Source organism: Bidens hawaiensis, unplaced genomic scaffold (genome assembly GCF_021521415.1).
Source record: "Bidens hawaiensis isolate Kalapana, Puna unplaced genomic scaffold, B.hawaiensis_p1.1 tig00039114_1, whole genome shotgun sequence".
In the NCBI taxonomy this organism is placed as follows: Eukaryota; Viridiplantae; Streptophyta; class Magnoliopsida; order Asterales; family Asteraceae; genus Bidens; species Bidens hawaiensis.
Window position 1 is genome coordinate 105,131 of NW_027496883.1, and position 16,078 is coordinate 121,208.

Genomic DNA, 16,078 nt, shown 5'->3' on the forward strand with positions numbered 1-16,078 from the left:
TCTACCTTCGGCAAAAATCTTACTTTGTATGATTTCCCAGTGATCAAGGGCTAGTTTCGTCGTCATCCATTTCCTCCAAAATAACATATTTTGCAGGGACAGCGGTTTGAGATCCTGCCAGCTCACCCGACCTGGATTTTCCTTGTGTAACTTCTGATATCTGAATTATAATAAAATTCATAACAAATTAATAATAAAAAAAATACATAGTAATAATCAAGAAAGACATAATTAGTGAGGAGATATTTTAATAATATAACTTGATGACTTACTTGTACAAGTTGAATAAACTCACACCAAAAATGATGATGACAAGACCACCTCCTTTCAGCCAAGTGAATTCATCATGGAAGTAAAACACTGCCACCTGAATTAATAAACACCAACATTATTAACAAAACAACTTATTATCAAAGGATAAACCATAATTAATCATTTACACAATCTTTTATTTTTGAGTAAACCGCAGTTTTCATCCCTGTGGTTTGTCCAAATATGCAGTTTTAGTCCAATAGTTTCAAATTTGCGATTTTCGTCTATGTGGTTTCATTTCGCTTGAAATTAAACTCAAATTCATTAACCCCGTTAAGTCTGGTCGTTAATCCCATCAGCGTGTCCCTCACATGAGGGGCAGTTTTGTCCTTTTTCTCACCAAATACACTAATTCGCAAGCCCCTCACGTGAGGGGCAGGGGTGTATTTGGGGGAAAAAAAAGACACCTCATTTGAGGGACACGTTGATGGGTTTAATGACCAGACTTAACGGGGTTAATGAATTCGGGTTTAATTGCAAGTGAAATGAAGCCACATGGACGAAAATCACAAATTTGAAACTATTGGACTAAAACCGCATATTTGGACAAATTACAGGGACGAAAATTGCAGTTCACTCTTTATTTTTTTACCAAAATAGTGACGGCTTCCTTTACGATTCCTGCTATGGTAACTGTAACCGCACTTGTTACTGAAACAAGGATGTACTCTGTTAACACCTACAAGAAGTTAAAATAATAATATTATTAGCATCTTTATAAAAATTAATATATAAATTATGAATAAAAATTATTACCATAAAAAAGGCAAGAGTTCCTCCGAAAAGCATCAAGAAGCAACTCCTCATAATATGCCATGAACTATCAAAATAACTGCTAGTTCTAAATTCACCCCAAGGATCCATCATTAGAGATAACAAAGCGGTTAATAAGGCCATTACAGGTGTTACATAGCTAATTAAGGTCAAAGGATTTTTCAAACCTGTTTAAAACCAACATAAATATTAAATGATTATGTATCTTTTAGTTTAATATTATAAAATATAATTGAAATTGAACATAAAGGAATTGGACGAATTGCTTACCATAGACCTCTTTCTTTAGGTTGGATAGGAATCAATGTTGACCAATAGGTTGACCGGCCCGGAAAAGATGGAAACATGTTTTTAGTAATGTGAATATTTAAAGATCAAACGAGCCAATATAATAATAATAATAATAATAATAAAAATATTTTGTATAATTGTCTTCATAGGTAGCAATTTCAACCGATTACTTATCAATGGATCGATATGGGCTGTGTTTTTTTCCTTAACAGGTCATGAGACTGGCGGGTCAAACGGGTTGAAAAGATTTAGATTATTAATAATTAATAAGATCGATTTGTAACCATACTCAACACGAAAGGAAAACTAAAAATTAAAAAATAATAAAGGTGCTTGCGGGCCAAACCCAACCCAGCCCGGCCAGATTTGACCCGCCCATATTGCCACATGTAATAATCATCATAAACAGATATGATCAATACCTGAAGAAGAATCTGAGTCATGCTCCAACGAAAACCCGACATAACAGCAGCAAGCATAACAAAAATGAAACCCCATAAATCAAACTCGGTCTCTTTTGCAACTGTAATTATGAATATATAATAATAAAATACAAATGTTGGATTAAAAACCGTAACTAGCATATAACTAAATCATGGAAAACAATAATTACACAAGTTAAAACTAAAAATAGTAACTTATGATTATTGCTTATCGCGTTATCGGTTAAATGAAGTTAAATAAAATCATAATTACATACCTAAATAATATCTTACCTGTTAATAAAACCCCTGCAGATATTATCAACATAATGCCTAAAAGTTTAAAACTTGGAGACTCCAACCTATACAAAAAGCAAAGATTTTATATATTTATTATTATTATTATTATTTTAATGTAATTAACAAATTTGTTGATAAATGGTAACCTTCTCAAGATTTAGAAATAATATTTACCTGAATGCAAAAGCAAATATCAGGAGAAATATAGGAGCAGCAGATTTACACTACAGAACAAAAAAAAGAAAATTTTAGTCAAACGCGTTGACTATTTCAACATTAAGTCAAGTAAGAACGTTGACCAACCATGGTAGCAAATGTAACCGATATGAAAACGAGTGACGCATTGCTCAAATTAATATCCAGTGCGGTTCCAACAGCAGTTGGTACAACTGTCAAATTCAAAGTGGATCTGTAGGATTAGTAATTAGCAGAGTTAATTCAAATTTAATAATTTTAAGAAAAAAAACATGTTAAAATAAAATATGCCCGAGCTAGTTGATTCTCGGTGCATTAATATTACCATAAATATTACATTGACAATATAAGTTCTTAAAAGATTCAAAATTTTCGAACTTTTTACCTCTCATAGAGTAATCTTTCCATGACATAGGTACCGTCGGTTGGAATCTTTCGGACCAAAAGTATAAATCGCCTTTGAAAAAACAGCTTGCATTCCAAAATGAATTGTATTCATTAACAAAGGAGCAGGGAATCTTCCCAAATCATCTCCCAATAGTGTCTTATTATACCTAACCAATGACAAAACACATTACATGACTATAATTCAAGATAGGTGTACGCACGGTTTAGTTTGGGTCGTTTTTTTTTTGGACTTTTTGAAAACCGTTCAGTTTCGTTTTTTGGTTTTCGGTTTCGGTTTTTTCGGTTTTGCCATTCAAGCGTTAAAATTTTGGGCCAAAAAATGAAGAAAAAAATGTGCAAAATAAGGAATTTGGGTCTAAATTATTTTGTTAATCAATAACTAATTAATTATCATACATTTGGGCTAAAATATATTTGTTACATTTTTTTAAATTCTTATTAATTACTTGAAATATAAATATAAAAACAAAAATCTATATATTCGGTTTGGTTTTTTCGGTTTTTATTTCATGCAAAACCAAAACTTTACAAAAACATAAAACCAAACCGTCAGTTTTTGTTTCGGTTCGGTTTGGATTTTTTGGTTTTTATTTCATGCAAAACCAAAACTTCAGAAAAACATAAAACCAAACAGTCAGTTTTTGTTTTGGTTCGGTTCTTTCGGATCGGTTTTTTCGGATCGGTTTTTTCGGTTTCATGCACATCCCTGATTCAAGAAAACTTAACCTATAATTATATAACATATAACTATTCCAAGGAAACTTACAGTGTAAGGAATGTGCTGAATGTATACCAAACAAGTATAAAAAACTATGTTTTGAGTATATCCGCAGCAACAATCGGGTTCTTGGCGCTATCAACAAAATCTTTATTTGTGTATTTCAACTCTCCGTTAGAATCATTTTCAATATCGAACGTGACCCGTTCTCATTCGTGTTTATTCTTCTTGGGCTAGCAACAGAAACCATTTCACTACTGCTACCACCACTCATCTTTACACTTTACACCAATCAAATCAAAACCTAAATATTATTATTATTATTATTATTATTATTATTATTATTATTAATTATTATCATAGAACACAATTTCCACAAACACTCCAAATCCAAAATTCAAGTGTTATTCGATCAAATTCCGGTTTAAAACCAAATCTTTTCGTTAGATCTTAACCGAATTTAAACCGAGCTGACGAATCGGACGATTAAGTCTAATGCACACCACCTGTTCGATCAAATGCCTCAAACAAAAACCCAACAAGCAGCTCATAAATCAAACTGGGTATTTTGTTATCCGATCAATCTCAATAAACAAAGACGAAATCAAATCAAATCAGACCGAATCCAATATATTCAAGTCTTATGCACACCACCTGTTCGACCAAATGCCTGAATGAGAAATCCAACAAAAACAGCTTTTTAAAACATGATATTGCAATGAATTTAAGTTGAAATCCAACGAAATGAAACGTACCTGTGTATGGAACGAGGGAGAATACAGTGGGTATGAAAAATGTGACACCGACAGAATTGGTAACTGAGATCTTGGGAAAGAGTGTTGGATATTATTGGGTTTGGTGTCAACGTTGTTTCTGGTTGAGAAGTGTGTGTGTGTGTGTGTGTGTGTGTGTGTGTGTGTGTGTGTTGCATAAAGGGATATACTTTCAGTAAATTTTAAGTTAACAGATAGATACATGTTTGTTCCTTAATTCTTGTTTCAAACTTTTATATGGATGGATGATATTATTATTATTATTATTATTATTATTATTATTATTATTATTAATATTAATGTACCGTGACTTATTGTGTGTTAGGTTATTGTATTTTTCAATTTGAAGAGTCATGTTGCTCCATTCTAGCTAGAATATGTTATCTTAACCGAGCTCATGTTGGCTTTAGAGTTTGACTTAGGCGTTTCCCTATGAAACGATACTGTTGGCTGTCACTTGATAGTTGTGCTGCCACAAAAGTAGAACTCTTTGACGTAACACACAGTGTGATGAAAATCCGGGTTACTCGGAATTTAAACTAACAACCACGTAAAACGTAGTTCAAATACTTCATTTCTATAATTCAAAAAAAGTGATGTAAATGGGGTTATGGATGAAAAATAATTAATTCCATAAATACGAAGCTTGTTTTTATTTAATTTTTTTTGTAGAGTAGAAAGAAAGCCAAAAATAAGTGATTGTTATTAGAAGAAATCGTGAAAATAATATTCATACTTTTTAATATCTAAGTGTCTAGTTTGTTATTCTTTTTCTACGTGTAAATTCAGTCTTTTTAATCATCGATTCGTATGTCTTGCCTTGGATGGATTGCACATCTATAATTTCACGGATTTGTTTTTGGTTGCCATTATGAAGACTTTTTAGATGATTGCACATCCTTATACCATTTCTTACTATAAAATGTTAAACTATGGAGTTTTCATATGTTTCACACTTTCATAGTCAACAAAGTTTAAAATGTGTTGACGACATTTAAGACGAGATATTTTTTTAAAAGAAATCTTCATTGATTACGACCGATGAGATTTGCATAGTGTGTTACATTAAGTAGCCTTATGGTTTTCTAAAAGTACAAGGTTAACTTTTTATTTATCTGTTTTCGTGTATTTATTTAATATTTACGTTTCATGGATTCACTTTTGAATATCCATATTATCTTTATGTTTTGTTTTGTTTCTAAAAGTGTGGTGGAAAAGAACATATACACGAAAGACTAGAGAAATAAGAACATGACTCCCATTGGATAAAAGTTATTTTTATGATTTTCTTGCCATATTATGAGTTATGACTGATTTCTTGTTTATATGACATTAACGAACTGACTTATAATTAAATTATCAAATTACTGCTCTATAAATATAATCTTTTTTTACGGGCCACCAAAAAGGTTATAACGTTACTATTTTATGAAATTAAGTAAAAAGATGATAAGTAGTTTAATTTCTTTAATATATAGGAAACTGTTATTGAAGATATTAATGGTTATTTTATGATAAGTACGGTGCATAAATGGAATAAACCGGACACAATTTGCTATTTTGAGAAAATAATTTCCCTAAGAGTAAAATTAAAACCGTATTTTATACAATTTGCCATTTTGGGTTAAGTTCTAGGGTGGAGTCAAACGAGCCTAGCTGTTTAAGATGTTGGGTTTCTATGGAATTTTTAAACTTAGTTAACCATTTAACTAGTCATTTATTAAGGCGGAAGCGTGATAATCACAAACTTAAACATATGTATCCATATATATATATATATATATATATATATATATATATTACAAGTTTATATGATATGTTAATCTATGAATAACCCTTTATTCTTGTTTCAAGATTACCATTAATCTTAAGATTAGAAACCCGAGACAAAAGATCAAATAATACGGGAAAAAACTAAACTATCAAAGATTGAAAACTTACATTCTTAAACCTTTAAGAGATGTAGTTGATGGTTGAAGAAGATGATGATGTTGATGCTAGACTTTCAAAGGGAAGATCCTCAAACGGAAGATACCCAAAGCCTCCAACACACACCGAGCTATGTTAGGGAGCTTGAACAAGAGAAAAAACGAGACCCGAACCTCTTCTTTTCTTGTCTTCGGCCAAAACCAAAAGCAAGAGAGAAAAGGTATTGTATATATCTCTTCTTACTTGAAAGTATGTTGATGCTCTTTAAAATGAGATCATATCTCAATCAAATCCTTGGTTAGGTCTTGGTCAAGTAAGTCTTACTCAACCTACATCAACTCTTTACCAACTTTGACCAAGTGTATGGAGTGTATGTGACTCATGTTTTAAATGATATATATATATTTTATACCTTATAAAATATATAAACACCCCTTCTTTTATAAACCATTTTATAAAAGAACACATGTTTAAATAATCATTCCAATAATAATTATTTGAATAAATAAATTAACCAATTAATTTATTTAACACTTTCAAGTAATTATTCAGAAACCCGATTTCTGAATGTGTCGTGTTCTGTATTTGTTTTATAGATCATATCTCAACAAATACATAATTGGTGTGTGTCTAACTCGTTATTGGGTATGACCCGACTTGGATCAAACACGACTAGCCACATTAACCTAATTATGTGTCTCAGGCATACGGTATTCCAACAATCTCCCACTTGCACGAGACTCATAGGAAGTTAATGCTAATGGTGAATATCGCCTAACAACAGGTCATTATCTCTAGTGTGTTTGACTAAGTGCCATTCAATAACATCATCCCCTTCAAGTCCATACTTGATATGATATAGGTAAGTCTTATCACTACATCCCTTTGTTACTAGATGTCCTGTCAAATCGAAGAGACACAGAGTGATCATTCTCTCAATGATTTAACTTAACAGGCCTTAGACATCTAAACTCTCAACACATAAGAGGAACAAATCCCATCTTGACTGCATACATCCTCGTTGACATCTCGTATGATATCTGAGCTCTTTCTTTTACGTCATCGTGTTACCGAAATAACAAAGAAGAGAGTCAAGTTATCAGACTTGATGAAAAACCAGATCCAATATGCATCTCAGGTCAAAGGACACAATGATACTCGCCTTTACTCAAGGATTACTTATGATTAGTTACACTAACTCCATGCAGTGATCCTTGAGAGCGGGTCAGTCCAATATTTGTATCCCACAAATATCTATGAACTTTGGTGGCAAACCTATGCCCTATATTCATCACATGAATATCAACCAATACGGGTTCATAATAGTCTTACCTTCATACTTGTTCCCACAAGTATGATCGACTACGGACGTTTAGAACAACATAAGTCATTCATGGATTAAACATGCAAATATAGAACATAACTCATTGAATAATTAAAACATAATTAATTTTCATGAGATACCCATTACATTCGTTCTTATATAAACACTAAACACAGATTAAATCCACTCACTAGAATACCGAAGTCCTAATGCACAAACATGACCCTCATGCTTTGGCCTATCTAGGAGCTTCGTGAGTGGGTCCGCAATATTTTGATCGGTATGAACTTTATGAATACATATCTTTCCCTTTTCAACTTCATCCCTTATGTAGTTGAATCTGCGCTCAATGTGCCTCGTTTTCTGATGAGCACGAGGCTCCTTGATCTGTGCAATAGTACCCTCATTGTCACAGAATATCTCTAGGGGCTCCTGAATGGTAGAGATAATCCCTAGATCCATGATGAACTTTTTCATCCATGCAGCCTCTTGGGCTGCCATTGAAGCGGCGATGTACTCAGATTCTGTAGTGGATAACGCGACAACATCCTGCTTCGAACTCTTCCAAGAGACAGCGCCTCCATTCAAAATGAAGACATATCCCGACTGTGACCGAGAATCATCTCGGTCAGTTTGGAAACTCGCATCCACGTAACCCTTTACGACGAGTTCCTCCTCACTAGACCCATATATTAAAAACATATCCTTAGTCCTTCTAAGGTATTTTAATATATTCTTGACAGCCATCCAATGACTGTCACCTGGGTTGTGCTGGTATCTACTCGTTATGCTTAAAGCATACGAGACGTCCGGTCTGGTGCACATCATTGCATACATAATAGATCCTATTGCCGAAGCATAAGGAACATGCTTCATCCTATCCTGCTCTTCCTTAGAGCTAGGACTTTGGGATGAGCTTAACACGGTTCCTCTAGGAATAGGTACCAAACCTTTCTTAGAGTTTTCCATCCTGAACCTTTTCAGGATTTTATCAATGTACGCACTTTGATTGAGTCCGATCAATTTCCTTTGTCTATCCCTATAGACCTTTATTCCCAAGATATATGTCGCTTCTCCAAGATCCTTAATTGAGAAACGACTACTTAACCACGCTTTAACGTTTTCCATACTTGGTATATCATTTCCAAATAAAAGTATATCATCGACATACAAAATAAGGAACATGACTATACTCCCACTAGCCCATTTATACACACACGCCTCATCACCGTTTTGGACGAAACCAAACGCTTTGATTTCTTCATTAAAACGATGATTCCACATCCGTGATGCTTGTTTCAACCCGTAGATTGATTTCCTTAACTTACATACTTTATCAGGATTAGATGGATCGACAAAACCTTCAGGCTGAACCATATGGACATCTTCCTCAAGATATCCATTAAGAAAAGCGGTCTTGACATCCATTTGCCATATCTCATAATCAAAATGAGCTGCAATGGCAAATAATATCCTGATCGACTTAAGCATCGCGACCGGCGAGAAGGTTTCATCATAATCAATCCCTTGAGTTTGCGTGAAACCTTTTGCTACAAGTCGTGCTTTGTAAGTATCTAAATTTCCATGCATATCGGTCTTCTTCTTGAAGACCCACTTACATCCAACCATTTTGGAGTTAAGTGGACGATTAACCAATTCCCAAACTTGGTTATCGTGCATGGATTGCATCTCGGCGCTCATGGCTTCAAGCCACTTATCACAATCAGGTTGTGACATAGCATCTTTGTAGGAGATCGGTTCATTCGAATCGACCAAGTAGCAATCATCCACGAGAAATCCATATTTCTTGGGAGGTCGACTAATCCTACTAGATCTGCGAGCAACGTGTGTATGATCAACCATTTGATCACCTTCAACATCCTCGTGTTGAAAACTAGTATCGACCAACTGTGTATCATCCAGTGATTCTTGAACCTCTTCAAGTTCCACTCTTTTTTCACTAGGTCCTTCCATAAGGAACCTAGTTTCTAAGAAGTATCCTTTGCGTGAAATAAACACTTTTTGTTCACTAGGATCATAGAATATATATCCTATATCATCCTTTGGGTATCCTATGAAGATACACCTGATGGATCGAGCCTCAAGCTTATTTGGGGTGTCACGTTTAACATAAACTATGCATCCCCATACCCTTAAATATGAAAAGGATGGAACCTTTCCATGCCACACTTCATAGGGTATTCGATCCACCTTTTTGGTCGGGGCCATATTCAAAATACGAGCCGCTGTAAGTAGCGCATATCCCCAAAATGATGGCGGTAGTGAGCTTCGTGCCATCATTGATCGAACCATGTCCAACAGTGTTCTATTCCTCCTCTCGGATACTCCGTTATGTTGAGGAGTTCCAGGAGGAGTGAACTGTGAAATAATTCCACAATCTCTAAGATGACATTGAAAAGCATCACTTAGGTATTCGCCTCCTCTATCGGAGCGGAGTACCTTGATTGTTCGGTCGAGCTGATTTTGTACTTCATTTTGAAATTCCTTGAACATTTCAAAGGCTTCATATTTGTGTTTCATTAGATACACATACCCATATCGACTAAAATCGTCGGTAAAGGTAATGAAGTACCTTTCACTATTCCTACTAGTGGGCTTGAGAGGTCCGCATACATCCGTATGTATGATACCTAACAAGTCCTTAGCCCTCTCATTTGTACCTTTAAAAGGTTCTTTGGTCATCTTGCCTTGAATACAAGATTCACACTCATCAAACGAACCTAACTCATTTGTTTTCAAAAGACCATTCTTTTGGAGAGTATTTACACGATTCTTGTTTATGTGTCCAAGACGACAATGCCAAATGTAGGAATCACTCAAATCCTTTTTGAGTCTTTTAGTGGAAGTTTGGTATAATGAGCTATTTGAGGTATTGTCATGAACCAATTCATAAATACCGTTGTTTGGTACAGCTTTAAAATAAAAGATACCATTAGATGATACATGCATTTCTGATTTTACAAATTTAAAGTCAAAGTTACATTGTCTAAGAAGGTGCACGGAAATAATGTTCCTAGTCAAACTAGGAGCATACAAAACATTTCTCAAAACAACTTCCAAACCACTTGGAATCGATAAAGTGAAGTCTCCTCTAGCGACCACGTGCACCCTTGCACCGTTGCCCATGAAAAGACTCACTTCGCCCTTCTTTAAGTCTTCATTCCTTTTGAACCCCTGCAACCAATTGCAAATATGAGTTCCACATCCGGTATCCAATACCCATGTGTTAGAAGAAATAAGATTTAGCTCAATATTAATCATAAAGACATTACCCGAGGCATGCCCCGCATTCCTCTTGTCTCTTAGCTCTTTTAGGTAGACCGGGCAATTGCGTTTCCAATGTCCGGTCTCCCCACAACCAAAACAAGGATCATCCTTATGACCCCTCGGTTCCACAACCTTTTGTTTCTTTGCCATAACCGGTGCCTTGCCCTTACCCTTAAGATGCACAGGAGGACCCTTTCTTTTTGCTACCTTAGCCTTAGGATTGGGCTGAGATCGATTCTTGGATCCACCTTCATTGATCGCAAACACGGGTAAAACCCTTTTACCCATGCTCGCCTCGGCTGTTTTAAGCATTGAGTGAAGTTCTCCAATGTTTTTGTCCCACCCATTCATGTTATAATTTAACACGAAAGTGTCGAACCTTTTCGACAAAGAGTTAAGGATCAAATCCGTTGCTAACTCTTTTGAGATGGGACAATTGAGCTTGGCGAGGCGATCAATGTAACTTTTCATCTTAAGTACATAAGTTGAAACTGGTTGATTATCATCCATTCTACATGCATGCAAGGCTCGAACCGTTTCGAACCTTTCAACCCTCGATTGCTTAAGGAACATTTCCTTAAGTTGAGTAATCATGTCGTACGCATTATGGTTTTCGAAATCCTTTTGGATTTCGGGAACCATAGTCGCCAACATGAGGCATGACACTTGAATGGAATCTTCCGTGTGTTTGACCCAATTCATGTATTCGACCTCACTTCCCTCTTCCGGTTCGTTGGGGATAGGTGTTTCCAAAACATGATATAATTTTTCTTGTTTTAGAACAATCCTTAAATTTCGGAACCAATCCGAAAAGTTATTGTGGTTAAGACGGTCTTTAGCGAGAATAGATCGGAGAGATACGTTTTGGACGTTAGGGATTATGTTGTCGTCGACGTGTGCGGCCATCTGCAGAATTTTAATTAAGTTCATTTTAGTGTTTTACATATTTTAATTATTAATACCCTTTTATATATATACCAAACATAATTAATAATTAAAATCTAGAATCCAACGATAAACACGACTCCGGTTAGGTGACCTTTTTCCCATTGTCGGTTTATCAAGGTAGTTATTCATAACAATTGCAAACCCTTTTGCAACTTCTAGAGTTTATGGGACCGGTTCGAAATCATATTTCGTGTCGGCATGTTTATCCCATCAACACCTATTAGACCCCATGCTTGGGTGACCCTCTTCACATGGTTCTAATTTAAGTCGTCCTACTTGTATCAACTTGTAATATCAACATACAAACGGTTAGGTGACCTTTTTCCCATTTATATGCCAGTATTACCTCAACATATTAATTTACTCTACGCGGTTAGGTGACCTTTTTCCCACTAAGAGCTTACTAATATGTTAAGCGTTATACAAAAGGATGGTGTTTAACTTGTTATCCTTAATTTTAAAAGGGATTTTTAGTTTTAATAATTCTAGTTGTAAAACTTTAAATCATGTTCTAACATGCATTTAGTAACATGATAATTTTGAAACCATTTTCAAAAAATTCTAATTTATAATAAAACCATTTTATTATGGGCGTGAGACGGCTAGTTAATAAATCCATTTTATTAAACTACGTGTCACGTGATTACCGATAATTATTAGAACCCGTTTTATGCTTTGTTAATTAATTCTATGTGACGAAGTTGATATCCTAATATCTAACAACCACATAATCAAACAATCAATTAACAAGCATACACAATTATACTAGACACGAGCCACTAAGTTAGACCACACTTGTTAGCCGAAACAAGTGTGTGTCTTAGGTCCGATCCTAAGGGACACATGACACATGGATGTTGTAGCTCCCACTCGATCCCGCATCCAAAAACGTCGAGCATCTTCTTCAACCCCTTTTGTGATCCAATGGGCTTGTAATTTGGACCTTAGCTTCCAATTTTGCAACCTTCTTTAATTTTACAAAACAAATGTCCTAATACATTTTTCTACAAAATAAAGATATTGCAAGTAATCTATTTATTACATACCCATATGAATAAATAATTACAAAATTGCCCCTAATTAATTATTACAAACCGAAACTTTGAATAATTAATTACAATCACAACAAACATCCATTTGGTCTACGGCTCGGTCTAGTTTTAACAAACATAACCCGTTATGTCTTAGGAACCCGTTCCAAAACCCCTTGACCTTATCGGGCCTAGTCCAACCCAATAATTTGATTATGGGCTTCGGCCCACATGTGCAAAACACATGGGCTTCGGCCCAATAGGAAGTCTCATGGGCTTCGGCCCATTTAACCAAAAATGGGCTTCGGCCCATATAGCTTTCTCCCCTTTTTTTTTCGGTTAGCCCAATAACCAAAACAAGTGGGCTTCGGCCCAATATCACCCGAATTGGGCTTCGGCCCATTTACTCGGTTTTATATATATATATATATTTTTTTTTGAACAAAGCCAAAAAAAATATAACAAGATTAAATACAAAAAAATCATGCATGTTAATTTTTTGTATAAAATCTTTCAAGGGGAAAATATAAAACCGAAAACCCGAAGCTTAGTTTCCCGTATCCCGGCTCTTGATGCCATTTGTTGGGTTTCTATGGAATTTTTAAACTTAGTTAACCATTTAACTAGTCATTAATTAAGGCGGAAGCGTGATAATCACAAACTTAAACATATGTATCCATATATATATATATATATATATATATATATATATATATATATATATATATATTACAAGTTTATATGATATGTTAATCTATGAATAACCCTTTATTCTTGTTTCAAGATTACCATTAATCTTAAGATTAGAAACTCGAGACAAAAGATCAAATAATACGGGAAAAAACTAAACTATCAAAGATTGAAAACTTACATTCTTAAACCTTTAAGAGATGTAGTTGATGGTTGAAGAAGATGATGATGTTGATGCTAGACTTTCAAAGGGAAGATCCTCAAACGGAAGATACCCCGAGCCTCCAACACACACCGAGCTATGTTAGGGAGCTTGAACAAGAGAAAAAACGAGACCCGAACCTCTTCTTTTCTTGTCTTCGGCCAAAACCAAAAGCAAGAGAGAAAAGGTATTGTATATATCTCTTCTTACTTGAAAGTATGTTGATGCTCTTTAAAATGAGATCATATCTCAATCAAATCCTTGGTTAGGTCTTGGTCAAGTAAGTCTTACTCAACCTACATCAACTCTTTACCAACTTTGACCAAGTGTATGGAGTGTATGTGACTCATGTTTTAAATGATATATATATATTTTATACCTTATAAAATATATAAACACCCCTTCTGTTATAAACCATTTTATAAAAGAACACATGTTTAAATAATCATTCCAATAATAATTATTTGAATAAATAAATTAACCAATTAATTTATTTAACACTTTCAAGTAATTATTCAGAAACCCGATTTCTGAATGTGTCGTGTTCTGTATTTGTTTTATAGATCATATCTCAACAAATACATAATTGGTGTGTGTCTAACTCGTTATTGGGTATGACCCGACTTGGATCAAACACGACTAGCCACATTAACCTAATTATGTGTCTCGGGCATACGGTATTCCAACATAAGATCGACTTGTAAAAAGCTCGATTGACCCGAACTTAATCAAGTCTAAGCCTAAAGTAAGTTCGCTTAATAAATGAGCCCGAGCTTCACTAATTAGTATATATAATATTATTAAAAAAATAAATACAAATAACTAAATAATATATGTTATTTTATACATAAACATATATATAAAATTAAAAAATATAAAAAGTAATTAATAAATAGTAAACGAGCTGAGCTCGAGCTTGAAAATCTACTTACGAGCCTAGTTAAGCTCGGGCTCAGCTTGACTCGACTCCTTTTCACCCATAGGATTAACATGTTAATAGCTGCCACCAACTACCAACAAGGGAGTTTTATATACACATGGCATATGAAAAATAGGCTTTTTAAAAGCTAAACATATAACTTATTGTTATTGCATTTTATAAACATATATACAAAGATAGCTAAAATAATAAAGAATTGAAACTTAATAATTTATACATGCTACGTGTTTGATAATCCTTAACCAATATGACATCTTTTTTATTGTGACATGCTTTTATTTTTTTAATGATGTAGTTCCTTGAACTTGCTTTGTATGTTCTGTTTGGCATAAAATTTATGTATTGCCTTTCATGGCATGACCTAAAAGGCTGACAAAAAAAATTGCCAAATTATGACAAAAGACAAATTGAGATAAGTTATGAGGTGGGTGCATATTATATAGGATATATATCTTATTATATTTATGGAGCTAGGTATAATAAATCTATTGGGAAACATGCCACCCATAACAATTAATGTTTGGAATGAACAAGTAGCTAACTAGAGCAATATGTGGTTGTAATTTGGGCATGCCAAGATTTTTATTTGAAACTCACCTATAAAAAATCCAGACTAGGTACCGATTAATCCTCGATTAATCGTTAGTCTCCACTTCACCTGAATGACTGCTAATTAATCAATCATTGGTCAAATCCGACCAAAATTGACGGTTTCTGGTGAGATTCCAATCAAAATTGACGGTTTCTAGCGAGACTCCGACCAAAATAAGTGGTTTCTGACGAAATTCCGACCAAAATTACGGTTTCCAGGGAGATTCCAGCAAAAACCAGCGATTTCCAGTGAGATTCTAGCTAATTTACGGTCAAAATATGTTTGTGTATGTATAAAACTGAAAAATTACATATAAAAGCGTGTGCGTGTATATATAAAACTGAAAAATATACATTAAAATCCAATCCGATTAATCTCAATTAATCGCTACTTCACTAGTCCCCACCTTATCGCCCGACTACCGACTAACGATTTTTACAACACTGGTTACAAATCTAAATATTTAAAATGGATACAAGACAAGCTCATAATTTTAATTTAATCTTGTTTAACAACTTGATACCGCATTACCGCTAGCCTAATATACTTTTAATATCTTTATCTATACTAATTAATAAATAAAAGTTCCCTAATGCCACGTGCATGTTGTTTTTACTCCATCCATCCTCTCAATTCCCGCCTCCCACACAAGTCATTTACAAACTGGGTTCTTGTCATATATTAACCTGCACCACAACATTGGCGATAAACCCTAAATCATTATTCCCCCTTTCCTAATGATTAAGGTCCCTTAAAGATCAATACCCAAAATCGATATTTCTTCTCCTCTATTCTTTAATCTTTATCACCCCTTCTTATCATCATCATCCATGTCTCATCGATATGCTGACCGAATCTTCTATTCCGATCAGAAACCAATTTCTTATACCTTGCTCTGGTGATTCTGCTACTTAGGTATATAATTTCTTCTTAATTGTTTC

At 34.4% G+C, this 16,078-nt stretch overlaps 1 pseudogene across 1 annotated transcript; it reads right to left on the reverse strand.

The window, feature by feature from the left end:
- Nucleotides 1–43: 43 nt before the first annotated feature.
- LOC143590983 (putative sugar phosphate/phosphate translocator At1g06470) lies at nt 44–4,316 on the reverse strand (annotated as a pseudogene). The gene is made up of 12 exons (XR_013145588.1): nt 4,176–4,316; nt 3,469–4,090; nt 2,680–2,848; nt 2,403–2,488; nt 2,274–2,323; nt 2,094–2,161; nt 1,800–1,900; nt 1,357–1,369; nt 1,069–1,253; nt 905–991; nt 273–367; nt 44–160 (listed from the first exon to the last, which is right to left on the reverse strand). The product of XR_013145588.1 is annotated as a putative sugar phosphate/phosphate translocator At1g06470 (transcript).
- Nucleotides 4,317–16,078: the final 11,762 nt, after the last annotated feature.